General features: G+C 36.8%; 1 long non-coding RNA gene across 1 annotated transcript in view; it reads right to left on the bottom strand.

The window, feature by feature from the left end:
- Positions 1-4,244: 4,244 nt before the first annotated feature.
- LOC114111468 (uncharacterized) overlaps positions 4,245-14,703 on the bottom strand; it is a 32,547-nt gene continuing 22,088 nt past the window's right edge. The window contains exon 2 of the long non-coding RNA XR_003587488.3: positions 4,245-7,279. This is a non-coding gene — a long non-coding RNA (uncharacterized LOC114111468). The remainder of the gene's footprint in view (positions 7,280-14,703) is intronic.

Raw genomic sequence — 14,703 nt, 5'->3', positions numbered from 1 at the left:
ACTCTAGCCTCAATGATTAGGAAGGATTGGAGAGTGGAAAGGGCATAGGTAGGATCAAAAATTGAACACAGAGGTAATAGTTCAGCTGTGAGGCAATAGCCCAGAACTGTGGGCAGCAAGAGTATGTGTGAGATTTTGCTCTGAAGAAGGATAGGATACAGTAACTGAATGAGGATAAAAGAAGTCCAGAAAGAAGGTTAGATCAATGATGATTGTGAAATTCAAGTTTGGGTGACTGAATGAACAGGCATGCTATTTATCCAACTTAGAATATTAAAAATTAAGCGAAGCTCTTCTATGGGTCATTATAAAGAGATAAGCTAACAATAAGCATTTCCTGACACCCATGACTTTATGCTAATATCCTATTACACAGTTTCATAACACCTTGTACCTTTACTTTTAGTATATCTTAAAGTGCAATTTTATGTTAATCTGCATGGCATTTGATTAATATCTATGTGTCCTATTAGACGACTAAGTCCATGAGGGCAAGGAACCACAATACTTGGAAAATCCTAAGAACTCAGTACATTTTTTTGTTGATTCAGTTTTTCTACATAAGTGGTTGAGTAGACAGGAAAAATGAACTTTTCAGTAACTCATTAACATTAGTACTATATATTACTGGGACAAAAATATTTACATAAAAAAGATTTAATTGTAACTGAACATATTTTCATTCCAAATACTTCATAAAGTATAATGGTAAAATTGTGCATTTTCTCTCAGTTAGTGGCACAAAACTTGAGTACACCGGTTTTGATGAAAGGCTCTCTAAATGAGGTTATGTATGGTTACTTGAACAAGAAAAATTCCAAGCATTTTAGAAGTTCCATCTATCTGAGTATTTGTTTATTGTAAGGAAAATATGTGTACAATAGATCTGTTTTTATAATTTGAGATTATAGCATATGATTCTGTGTGAATTTTGTAAATTCCAGATTGTCTTTTTATAAAATAAAAGAAAATTACATAATGAATTAATTATATAATTAATTACATCATGAATTAATTATGTAATTAATTACATCCACTCTTCATTAAACCATAAGACTTAGGATCTCTGTTAGTGTACAGAGAAGATGTACATCTTCAAAACTGTGTACATCATCAAAACTGTGTCCTACATGACCTAAAATAAAAACCCAGAGGAAATTTATAGAGATAAAGTTCTTTTTGTTAATGCCCCATTATTCACCTTCCTCATTTTACTCAGAGGACTAAAAGACTTGATGAAAATTCTACATTTAGTTATTACCAGAACTATACAATTAGAGAGATGGGATGATTATGGCTAATGTTTATCAAATGTGTGTAGTATGGGACACTATAAACACATTTTTATTTTAATGTCACAGCTCCTATATATGATAGGCGTTGTCCCATTTTTAAAGACAAAATATTGAGGCTCATGATAATATGCATTTCCTGTGCTGTATAGTAGGTTGTAGAGTATTAATCTTCTTGATTCCAAACCCCACGTATATTTTCCCCATAATGCTCTATTTTCAATTAAATAGAAAAACTAAGAATTAAATAAACCAGGTGCTTTGTTGTACTGCCAATAATATTTTATAATTATACTTATTTGTCAAATTAAGGCAACAGATCAGATAGAATGGCAAAAAATAAGCTGTCTCTATTTATAATTACAGTATTCTCCTTTATCCAGAAATCTCTTATCTAGAAATAATTAGCTATATGTAAAAGGTCAGAAAACTAACAAAATTAAAATTTGTACAATTTTAAAACTTGAAGTATAGTTGATGTATTGATAATATAACATTAGTTTTAGGTGTACTATATAGTGCCTTGATATTTACATACATTATGAAATGACGACCACAGTAAATTTAGTAACAATTTGTCCCTATACAAAATTATTACAATATTATTGACCCTATTCCTTTTGTTGTATATCACACCTCTGTAGCTTATTTATTTTGTAACTGGAGGTTTGTACCTCTCAACTCCTTCACCTATTTTACCCCCTACCCTCTCCTTTCTGGTGACTACCTTTTTGTTCTTTGTATCTATGAATCTATTTTCATTTTGTTTTGTTTTTGAGAATCCACATATAAGTGAATCATGTGATACAGGTCTTAGAAAGACCTATTTTCTATAAATATAAATGTATATATATATATCATATATATATGTATATACAAATGTATGATATATATAATACATATATGTATGATACATATATGTGTGTGTGTGTATATATATATATATATATATATCTTTATCCATTCATCTAAACTCCATGCTTCCTTATAACATACTGTGCCCTAATTCTGTTTATTTCCACTGCAGTGTTCCAAACTGTTATCTTTCTGGGAAACACAGAACAATTTCAGCAGGAACATTTTCATCCAAAGAGTGAAACTGTTATCTTTCTGGGAAACTGTTATCTTTCTGGGAAACACAGAACAATTTCAGCAGAAACATTTTCATCCAAAGGGTGGGTATGTTCCTACATTGTAAACAGAATGAGAACTTACATGAGTATTGGCAAGACTGAAGAGATAGTGTAAGTATCATTTGAGTGATGTGCAGCACTGACTCAGAAAAGCCAGACTTAAAAGAGGCAGAAAACTGTAGCTCTGGGTAGACAGAGCATAGCAAGAATCCCTACACAATTAGGGAGAGGTGGACTGGAAGTCGGTAAATGAGTTGGAAAGAACAGTCCTGTTCTTTTTTCCTAGATACCTTTCTTTTTTTCCCTAATGTTGTGAAATATACAACATGAAATTCACCATTTTAAGGTGTACAATTCAATGGTATTTAGTACATTCACAGTGTTGTGTAACCATCACTACTATCTATTGCTACTTCTAGAACTTCATCATCCTAAAGGAAAAGTTCATACTCATTAAGCATAGATTCCTTTCTTCTTAAAGTCAAGTTAGAGAGCAGCAGTTCAGGCTGGGATAAAAACATTTAGCTGTGAAATAGCAAGCTTTCTGCTGAAAAAATATCAGGATCATCTCCAAGTTTCCCAGTCATTCAATTTCTTCCCTCTGCTGTAATGTTCAGGGTAGAACTGTCTCTTGAAAACCAGCCCCTAGAGCAAAGGCAGCCATTGGATAAGCCATTTTTTTCTGGTCAGTCCACAGGCACAGACTGACAGCTGGAATTTAATAAACCAAGTTGGTTAAGCACTCATTCTTGGGGCTTCTCTGGTGTCCAGTGGTTAGGAATCTGCCTGCCAAAACAGGGGACACAGGTTCGATCGCTGGTCTGGGAAGAGCCCACATGCTGCAGAGCAACTAAGCCCATGCACTTCAACTACTGAGCCCACACTGTAGAGCTGGTGCTCTGCAACAAGAGAAACCACCACAGTGAAGTGCCTGTGCACTGCACCGAAGAGTGGCCCTCACTCTTGCAACTAGAGAAAAACCTGTGGGCAGCCACAAAGACCCAGTGCAGTCAAAAATATTAACAAAAGCCAGAACAAAACAAAGCACTTATTCTCGTCATGAACAAAGAGAATACCATTCAGAACACGATATAAGATTCTGTCAGATAGCTGGTGGAAATTTGCTCTATGATGCAGGAAGCTCAAGTCCAGTGCTCTGTGACAACCTAGAAGGGTGAGATGGGGTAGGAAGTGGGAGGGCGGTTCAAGAGGGAGTGGATATATGTATACCTATGGTTGATTCATGTTGACGTGTGGCAGAAACCAAAGCAATATTGTAAAGCAATTATCCTCCAATTAGAAATAAATTAATTTAAATTAAAAAAAGAGTGTTGAGTTCGTGTACTTTGTCATTAAGACCTTCCTTACCTACCTAAAATCTTAAAAACTCTGACAAAGCTTGGTATGTGTGGGCAGGGGTGAGGAGGAATCTCTTGTAGTTATTGCTTCAAAGGAAAGATAGAAATTTGTGATAAAATGTTAACTCATAATTTAGTGTTTCTACACAAGAAGAAATAAAGCACCTAGAGTGCTGAAGAAATATTGCATAGCAGTGTATAAGGGGAACAAATGGAATGAGGACAGAATTGAATGAGGAAAGCTGAGATGTTTGAGCTTACGTCTTACTGAAGTTGAATGTAATGGAAGCTACAACATAGTCCACCGGAAGGTTTCTTCAATGGAGCAGAGCAATCCCATCTTCAATAGAAAGAGAAAAAGAAACTGATAATTGCTACTTCGCCAATAGTAACTGGGCAGGGTATTATCTGCGGAAACCCACCAGATGGTCTGAGTGAGAGGGAGAATAAGCAAGATAATGTGAGAACACAGATCAGTCACTTTTATTGCAGCATTGCTTGAAGTTTGATGGGAATGGCAGGCAGACAGCAAGAGGTTTTTAGTATGCATTTGATATTTTTCTTTTGGGAACCAATTTATTTTGATATTATACCTCAAACATCTAAATGATACACAGAACTAAAGTCTCTCAGGCCTTCTTAGCTTGTCCCCAGAACAAGGTCAGATTCAATCTGTCAGCCTCTGAGATTACAACTCATTAGAAGGGAGGACAAGATGATTAACAATTTGACACAAATGGACCAAATATTTAAAAATATTCCATCATTTTGCATATACTTCTTGGAAAATGTCAGTAGGCAGAGGAGAGTATAATTTTCACTTTAATATGGCTTTAATACAGTTTTTTTAATGGACAGAATAGTCTTAAATATTCCCCTTTCAGAATATCAGCAAAGAGGGTCTTTATATCTTCCCAGAAAGAATCATGATATAGGAATTAAGGTAGTCCTCAACCTAAGAAAATAGGTGGGCTCCAGTATTCCACTGTATGTTGGTTGCTTAAAATTTGTAATACATTTTTCTTTAAAGACAATTTGCAGAATAAATAAGTACACAGGTCAACTTCAAAGCCTGGAATGAAATGCAATGCTAAATCTGAGGTCATGGTTTTGGGTCATGAAATAAAGGAATGAGAAAAGAGAGGGGAAATAAGAGATTATTTTTACCAGGGTGAATGATCAGTTCAAGGTAAAATTTTAAAACAAGATTGATCCTTGATTCGCGGTACATACCAGTGTCTTCTTAGCCACACAAAACTCAATGCCCTCAGGCTGCCCTGCATAGACCCCTGCCCACGACTGTGGGATTCCAAACAGACTTATCCTGCTGTTTAAAATGCTGCAGGATCCAACATTATCTATTGTATTTGTCTCTAATAAAACTGCCATATGTTCCTTTCAGAGAATTCATTTTATACCCCAATGTCAAGAAGAAAACAATCTGCTTTAAGTCCCTTTTAATGTCTGGATGATCAATAATCCCTTTTTTGTTGACATCAATGCTTAAGTTGCTCAAAGAGAATTCATGTTAATCCAAAGATATCACTAATTAATAGACTTCCTTTGTGTTAATAACATGAGGTGAAACTATTAGAGTAGTGTAGGCAGAAATTTTTTCAGAGCTGGAGGCCAACTAACCAAACAGGTTAGTTATTCCTGAATGGTTCTCTCAGGAGACATTTTCTCTAAGATGTTTCAGGCTTTTAGTTTCTTCCTCTTGTTACTTTTGTATTAAAAAAACAAAAGGACCTTTTTATAGTGACATCATGACTCAGGCAGCATTGATGATAACATTAGAATCAGGAACTTAGGCAGAGATGAAGCCAGGACAGGAATAGTGATCCTGATTCATGAAAGAGGTGTTTTAAAAAGGAAAAATTTACTGTATCCCTTTTCTTAAGATCAAATTCACTAGTTTTCAAAATGAATTCAACAACACATAAGAGCAAGACATTCACTCTTTTTTTTTTTTTTTTTGCACCAGCTTACTTTATTTACAGGTAAATTTAACTTTATTTTAAACTTAGTCCTAACCATGTACAAAACTCTTTCCTCATGGTTCACTTTTCACAACCCTTATCACTTTCTGGACCCATGACTGTGTTCTCGCATCTTAAAAATCCACCTGTAAGTCAGGCTTACTTCCTTTTCCCTTCACAAAATGCAATTCCATTCCTCATACCTTCTTTCCCGAAAACACACTTCCTACTACCCTTAAGCAACCAGGAACTGACTTTTATATTAGCATTTTATAGATTGGTGAGCATAAATATGGGTGATAATTTCTAAAACCTTTGCTTTCTTAGAACATTTTAGGATGGCACCAAACATCATTCATTTTTTTAAAATCCCAAACCTCTTTAGTTCCTCTATAAGAGGAAATTAGGATAGTAAACGTTTCAAAATCTTATTTTATTTGGAAATAGCTATTCGGTATACTTCCAACACTTAGTTCAGCACAACCCTTAGAAGTTCAAGTTACCCCAATCTGGAGAGACTATTTTTTCGACAGATATTCCTAAAGCATAATTATTCTTAATAGAGTTTATCTAAAGGCTCATAATTTCATTTACATTTTTTAGAAGTTTCTTCACTCAAGGTAATTTCCTTGCTGACAAGCTTGTAACAGATATAATATTTAACTTATATTAAACCTAGGTACAATGAAAATATTCTGCTTAATGTTAATTACTCTTAGACATGTCTACATTAGTTAGATCAACAAACATTAATATCAAGTATTTAATACTGAATATTTCCCAGTTCACATGAACCCGAAATTCATTTAGGTTAATTTCTCTTGTATTTAGAATTATTTGATTTGTAAGTGCTAACTTTTTTTTTAAGGTCAGTTTGATTAGAGCTCATTTACAAACTAATATCAGCAATATTATTCAAAAACACAAAGACACACACTGAGACATCAGTTCAGTTCAGTTCAGTCGCTCAGTCGTCTCCGACTCTTTGCGACCCCATGAATCGCAGCATGCCAGGCCTCCCTGTCCATCACCAACTCTTGGAGTTCACTCAGACTCACGTCCATTGAGTCGGTGATGCCATCCAGCCATCTCATCCTCTGTCGTCCCCTTCTCCTCCTGCCCTCAATCCCTCCCAGCATCAGGGTCTTTTCCAATAAGTCAACTCTTCACATGAGGTGGTCGAAGTACTGGAGTTTCAGCGTCAGCATCAGTCCCTCCAATGAACACCCAGGACTGATCTCCTTCAGAATGGACTGTTTGGATCTCCTTGCAGTCCAAGGGACTCTCAAGAGTCTTCTCCAACACCACAGTTCAAAAGCATCAATTCTTCGGCGCTCAGCCTTCTTCACAGTCCAACTCTCACATCCATACATGACCACCAAATTCGTCTGCACTCCCTGAGGAGGGAGATTGGTGCAAGGGGCAGCTGCTGGTAACAAAGCTCGGGTTCCTCATGGAGTCCAGTCAAAGGAAGGAAGTCCCCTCTGGGTCGCTTCATCAGTCGCCATAACTGTTGACTAAAAAAGATGTACAATTTGAGAGTTGTGAGTTAAGTTTTATTTGGGGCAAAATGAGGACTACAGCCTGGGAGGCAGCCTCTCAGATAGCTCTGAGAGACTGCTCCCAAGACATTCACTCTTGTCTAAACCCCAATGAATCATCAGCAGTACAAAAACAGTACACACAGCATTTGACAATAATAAACTGTAAGATGATAGAATAATTTAATGTAGATCTTGTGTGAAACAGACTTGTTTTTCCTCCATGGGATGATTTTTGCCAGGATGTGCTGGAGAAAGTCATGAATAGGCAACATAAACATTAACACCTGAAAACTTGTCAGGCTAACACAGATTTCATTGGTGGTATGTGTTACTGAGCAACACAACTTGAAGTTTATTTAAAAAAAAAAAGGGAGAGCAATCAATTGCAATTTCTAGAAAAACATGATTGAAATTCATTTACTTAATGTCCTAACTCTTGCCAAATCCTTAAAACTTTGGTATCGAATAGAAAGTATAGATGAAGATTAACATTAAGCAAGTACAATAAGTATAAATTTACCACTCTGAGATGCACCAACCAGGCAATAGACAGGCCAGAGAAGTGGATAATATCTCAGAAAGTAAGCAGCAATGAAAGTTTTCTCTCCAAGGACCAATGGATCTGTTCATTGTGAACTCTGGTTCTTTAAGCATGGCCAGTTTGGGAGAAAGTCTCACCCTAAATGGTTGTCCTCTGAGGACAGTTCTAGCTACTAGTAGATATTTTCCTTCCATTCTCAATGAATCATTCTGAACCTACAAATGTAATCTTATTAATAATAGACAAAATATATCTTATATTAAGTATGTGCTGGGTTTGGCAGCAATTGTTTTACACACATTATCTCACTTAATTCTTATAACCCCATGAGATAAACACTTTAACATCTTCATTTTACAGATGAAAAAAAACAGATTTTATGAGATTGTGTCTTCCTGAGGTCACACAGCTGGTAAGTGGTAGAACAGAAATTGGAACCCAGATCTGTCAGAGTAAATCCATGCTCTAAATCCATGCCCTTAAAAGTAGATACAAGCACTTTAGCAAGTGTGAAAGAAGATTCACTTGGATGCTGGAAGTTAGTAATAAATTCTCTATTTACATAAAAAAAATGAAAGTTTACCAAGATTTAGTATTATAGGTTGACATAGGCATGCTCACTAGATCCACATGTCAGATAGTCAAATACTACATGTGGTATATGACATTTCAGGGAAGTGCAGGCATTTCAACATGTGGAGGGGAAGTCAGTAGTACCCTGTTGCTTTTGGCATACTGCCACATGTAACAATGTGTGTGCTCATTTTAGTGTATTTATGGATTATATTCAGCTTTCCTGGTGGCTTAGTGGTAAAGAATACACCTGCCAAGGCAGGAGATGAGGGTTTGATCCCTGGGTCAGGAAGACCCCCTGGAGAAGGAAACAGCAACAGATTCCAGTGTTCTTGTCTGGAGAATTTCATGAACAGAGAAGCCTGGCAGGCTACAGTCCATGGGGTCACAAAAGTGTTGGACATGACTCAGCACCTAAACAACAACAACAGTGGATTATATTATGCACTTTTGAATAGAAAATTATTTAAGAAAAGATTGATTATAGGATATATTAATATGTAAGTACGAACAAACAAAATGGGGCTGACACTTCTAGTATCCGTTTTTTTTTTAAATCAGTCATAAACAGTAAAACTAATGGTACAGATTTATTTTGAAAGATGGCCAAGATACATTTAAAATTTCTTTTTTTCTGAAGTCTATGTGAAATTCAAATGTATACCTACTATCATTAACAATGAATTCCACTCTAAATATATATCAACAGTATGAACTATTAGCAACTGATAGCATGAAGCCATATTGATTAGAAAAATGTTAAAAACTAAGCACTTTGAACATTAACATATATCCCAAAAAATACGTCAGTAATGTTCAAAGTCATTGTTTCCATGCAATATTTAATAACATTTCCCTAAACTTAATCATAACTATGTAAAAGCCTCTTTGAAGTATCTCAATATGTCTATGCGTATGACTTACAGACATCAACACAAATGTGAAGTGAACCATTCTTTTTTTATATTTGTACATTTTTATTGAAGGACAGTTGCTTTACAGAATTTTGCTGTTTTCTGTCAAACCTCAACATAAATCAGCCATAGTTATACATATATCCCCTCAGTTTTGAACCTCGCTGCCATTCCCTGCTCCATTCCACCCCTCTAGATTGATACAGAGCCCCTGTTTGAGTTTCCTGAGCATACAGCAAATTCCTATTGGCTATCTATTTTACATATGGTAATGTAAGTTTCCATGTTACTGTTTCCATACATCTCACCCTCTCCTCTCCTCTCCTCTCCCCATGTCCATAACTCTATTCTCTATATCTGTATCTTCATTGCTGCTAAGTCACTTCAGTCGTGTTCAACTCTGTGCGACCCCATAGACAGCAGCCCACCAGGCTCCCTTGTTCCTGGGATTCTCCAGGCAAAAACACTGGAGTGGGTTGCCATTTCCTCCTCCAATGCGTGAAAGTGAAAAGTGAAAGTGAAGTCGCTCAGTAGTGTCCGACTCTTGGCGACCCCATGGACTGCAGCCCACCAGGCTCCTCCATCCATGGGATTTTCCAGGCACATTGCTGCCCTGTAAATACCATTCTTCTAGTACCAATCAGCACCATTTTTCTAGATTCCATATATAGGCGTTGCTGCTACTGCTACTGCTGCTAAGTCGCTTCAGTCGTGTCCGACTCTGTGCGACCCCATAGACAGCAGCCCACCAGGCTCCCCAGTCCCTGAGATACTCCAGGCAAGAACACTGGAGCGGGTTGCCATTTCCTTCTCCATATATGCGTTAGAATACGATATTTATATTCTTTTTCTGACTCACTTCACTCTGTATAATATATTCTAGGTTCATCTACCTTATAAGAACTCACTCAAATGCTATCCTTTTTATGGCTGAGCAATATTCCATTGTGTATGTATGTGTACCACACCTTCTTTATCCATTCATCTGTTGATAGACATCAAGGTTACTTCCATGGTCTCAGTTCAGTTCAATAGCTCAGCCATGTCCAACTCTTTGTGACACCATGACTGCAGCACACTAGGCCTTCCTGTCCATCACCAACTAGCGGAATTTACTCAAACTCACGTCCATTGAGTCAGTGATGCCATCTAAAAATCTCATCCTTTTTCGACCCCTTCTCCTCCCACCTTCAATCTTTCCCAGCATCAAGGTCTTTTCCAGTGAGTCAGCTCTTCGCATCAGGTGGCCAAAGTATTGGAGTTTCAGCTTCAGCATCAGTCCTTCCAATGAATATTCAGGATTGATTTCCTTTAGGATAGACTGGTTGGATCTCCTTGCAGTCCAAGGGACTCTCAACAGTCTTCTCCAACACCACAGTTCAAAAGCATCAGTTCTTCAGCACTCAGCTTTCTTTATAGTCCAACTCTCACATCCATACATGACTACTAGAAGAACCACAGCTTTGGCTAGATGGACCTTTGTTGGCAAAGTAATGTCTCTGCTTTTTAATATGCTGTCTAGGTTGGTCATAGCTTTTTCTCCAAAGAACAAGTATCTTTTAATTTCATGACTGCAGTCACTATCTGCAGTGATTTTGGAACCCCCCAAAATAAAGTCTCTCACTGTTTCCACTGTTTCCCCATCTATTTGCCATGAAGTGATGGGACCAGATGCCATGATCTTAGTTCTATGAATGTTGAGTTTTTTTTTCTTTTTTTTTTTTAGTATAAATTTATTTGTTTTAATTGGAGGCTAATTACTTTAAAATATTGTATTGGTTTTGCCATACATTGACATGAATCCGCCACAGGTATACATGTGTTCTCCATCCTGAACCCTCCTCCCTCCTCCCTCCCTATACCATCCCTCTGGGTCATCCCAGTGCACCAGCCCTGAACATCTTGTATCATGCATCGAACCTGGACTGGTGATTTGTTTCACATATGATAATATACATGTTTCAATGCCATACTCCTAAATCATCCCACCCTCTCCCTCTCCCACAGAGTCCAAAAGACTGTTCTATACATCTGTGCCTCTTTTGCTGTCTCGCATACAGGGTTATTATTACCATCTTTCTAAATTCCATATATATGCACTAGTATACTGTATTGGGGAGAAGATAATGGCAACCCACTCCAGTACCCTTGCCTTGAAAATCCCATGGACGGAGGAGCCTGGTGGGCTGCAGTCCATGGGGTCGCTAAGAGTCGGACACTACTGAGCGACTTCACTTCCACTTTTCACTTTCACGCATTGGAGAAGGAAATGGCAACCCACTCCAGTGTTCTTGCCTGGAGTATCTCAGGGACTGGGGAGCCTGGTGGGCTGCCGTCTAGGGGGTCACATGGAATCGGACATGACTGAAGTGACTTAGCAGCAGCAGCAGCAGCAGCAGCATACTGTATTGGTGTTTTTCTTTCAGGCTTACTTCACTCTGTATAATAGGCTCCAGTTTTATCCACCTCGTTAGAACTGATTCAAATGTATTCTTTTTAATGGCTGAGTAATACTCCATTGTGTATAAGTACCACAGCTTTCTTATCCATTTGTCTGCTGATGAACATCTAGGTTGCTTCCATGTCCTGACTATTATAAACAGTGCTGCAATGAACATTGGGGTATACGTGTCTCTTTCAATTCTGGTTTCCTCAGTGTGTATGCCCAGAAGTGGGATTGCTGGGTCATATGAATGTTGTGTTTTAAGCCAACTTTTTCACTCTCCTCTTTCACTTTCATCAAGAGGCTCTTTAGTTCTTCACTTTCTGCCATAAAGGTGGTGTCCTCTGCATATCTGAGGTTATTGATATTTCTCCTGGCAATCTTGATTCCAGTTTGTGCTTCCTCCAGTCCAATATTTCTCATGATGTGTTCTGCATATAAGTTAAATAAGCAAGGTGACAATATACAGTCTTGACGTACTCCTTTCCCAATTTGGAACCAATCTGTTGTTCCATGTCCAGTTCTAACTGTTGCTTCTTGACTTGCATATAGATTTCTCAGGAAGCAAGTCAAGTGGTCTGGTATTCTCATCTCTTTAAGAATTTTCAACAGTTTTTTTTTTTTTTTGTGATCCACACAGTCAAAGACTTTGGCATAGTCAATAAAGCAGAAGTAGATGTTTTTCTAGAACTCTGTTGCTTGTTCCATGTTGTAGCTATTGTAAATAGTGCTGCAGTGAACAATGTGATTCATATGCATCTTTTTCAATTTTGGTTTCCTCAGGGTATATGCTTAGGGTTCCTAGTTTTTTAAGGAATCTTCAAACCGTCTTCATAGTGGCTGTATCAATTTACATTCCCACCAGCGGTGCAAGAACGTTTGCTTTTCTCCTCATCCTCTCCAGCATTTATTGTTTGTAGGCTTTTTGTTGATGGTCACTCTCACTGATGTGAGGTGATATCTCATTGTAATTTTGATTTGCATTGCTCTAATAATGAGTAATGTTGAGCATCTTTTCATGTGTCTGTTAGCCATCTATATGTCTTCTTTGGAGAAATGTCTGTTAACGTCTTTTTCCCACTTTCTGATTGGGCTGTTTGTTTTTCTGACATTGAGTTACATGAGCTGCTTGTTTATTTTGGAAATTAATCTTTTGTCAGTTGTTTCATTTGCTATTATTTTCTCCCATTCTGAGGGTTGTCTTTTCACCTTGCTTATAGTTTCCTTTGCTGTGCAAAAGCTTTTAAGTTTAATCAGGTCCCATTTGTTTACTTCTGTTTTTATTTCTGTTACTCTTGTTCTATGGGTCTATATTTCTGTTTTTGTGCCAGTACCACACTGTTTTGATGGCTGTAACTTTGTAGTATAATCTGAAATCTGGAAGGTTGATTCCTCCAGCTCCATTCTATCTCAAGACTGTTTTGGCTATTTGGGGTCTTTTGTGTTTCCATATGAATTGTGAAATTTTTGTTCTAGTTCTAAGAAAAATGCCATTGATAATTTGATAGGGATCACATTAAATCTGTAGATTGCATTTGGTAGTATAGCCATATTTACACAATATTAATTCTTCCTACCCAGGAACACAGAATATCTCTCCATCTGTTTGTGTTGTCTTTGATTTCTTTCATTAGTGTCTTATAATTTTCTGTGTACACTTCTTTTGTCTCCTTAGGTAGGTTTATTCCTAGATATTTAATTCTTTTTGTTGGAATGGTGAATGTGATTGATTCCTTAATTTCTCTTTTTGATTATTCATTGTTAGTATATAGAAATGCAAGTGACTTCTGTGTGTTGATTTTGTGTCCTGCAACTTTACTAAATTCACTGATTAGCTCTAGTAATTTTCTGATACGATCTTTAGGGTTTTCTATGTACAGTATCATGCCATTTGCAAACAGTGAGAAGCTTTAATTTTTCCTTTCCAATCTGGATTCTTTTTATTTCTCTTTCTTCCTTGATTGCTGTGGCTAGGACTTCCAGAACTATGTTGAATTATAGTGGTGAAAGTAGACACCCTTGTTTTGCTCCTGATCTTAGGGGGAATGCTTTCAGTTTTTCACCATCGAAAATAATATTTGCTGTAGGCTTATCATATACGGCCTTTACTATGTTGAGGTAGTTTCCTTCTATGCCCATTTTTCGAAATGGGTGCTGAATTTTGTCAAAGGCTTTTTCTGCATCTATTGAGATTATCATATGGTTTTTAATATTACAATTTGTTAATATGGTGTATCATATTGATTTATTTGTATATATTGAAAAATCCTTGCATACCTGGAATAAACCCAACTTGACCATGGTGTATGAGCTTTTTGATATGTTGCTAAATTCTATTTGCTTAAATTTTGTTGAGGATTTTTGCATCTATGTTCAGTGATATTGGCCTATAGTTTTCTTTTTGTGTGTTGTCTTTTGGTATCAAGGTGATGTTGGCCTTGTACAATGATTTTGGAAGTGTTCCTTCTTCTGCAATTTTTTGCAAGGGTTTTAGGAGAATAGGCATTAACTCTTCCCTAAATGTTGATAGAATTCTCCTGTGAGGCCATCTGGTCCTAGGCTTTTGTTTTTCAGAAGGTTTTTGATAACAGCTTCAATTTCAGTGCTTGTAATTCAGTTGTTCATAATTTCTATTACTTCCTGGGTTGGTCTTGGAAGATTGAAGTTTTCTAAGAATCTGCCCATTTTTTCCAGGTTATCTATTTTATTGCCATATAGTTGTTCATAAGAGTCTCTTATAATCCTTTGTATTTCTGGATTGTCTGTTGTAATTTCTCCTTTTTCATTTCTAATTTTGTTGATTTGATTCTGCTTTCTTTTTTTCTTGATGAGTCTGGCTAAAGGCTTGTCAATTTTGTTTATCTTTTCAAAGAACCAGCTTTTAGTTTTATTAATGTTTACTATCATTTTTTTCACTTCTTTTTCA

This window comes from Ovis aries, chromosome X, assembly GCF_016772045.2.
Source record: "Ovis aries strain OAR_USU_Benz2616 breed Rambouillet chromosome X, ARS-UI_Ramb_v3.0, whole genome shotgun sequence".
Lineage (NCBI taxonomy): Eukaryota > Metazoa > Chordata > Mammalia > Artiodactyla > Bovidae > Ovis > Ovis aries.
Note: the sequence above shows the minus strand (reverse complement) of the source record. Positions and strands in the feature narration are given on the sequence as shown.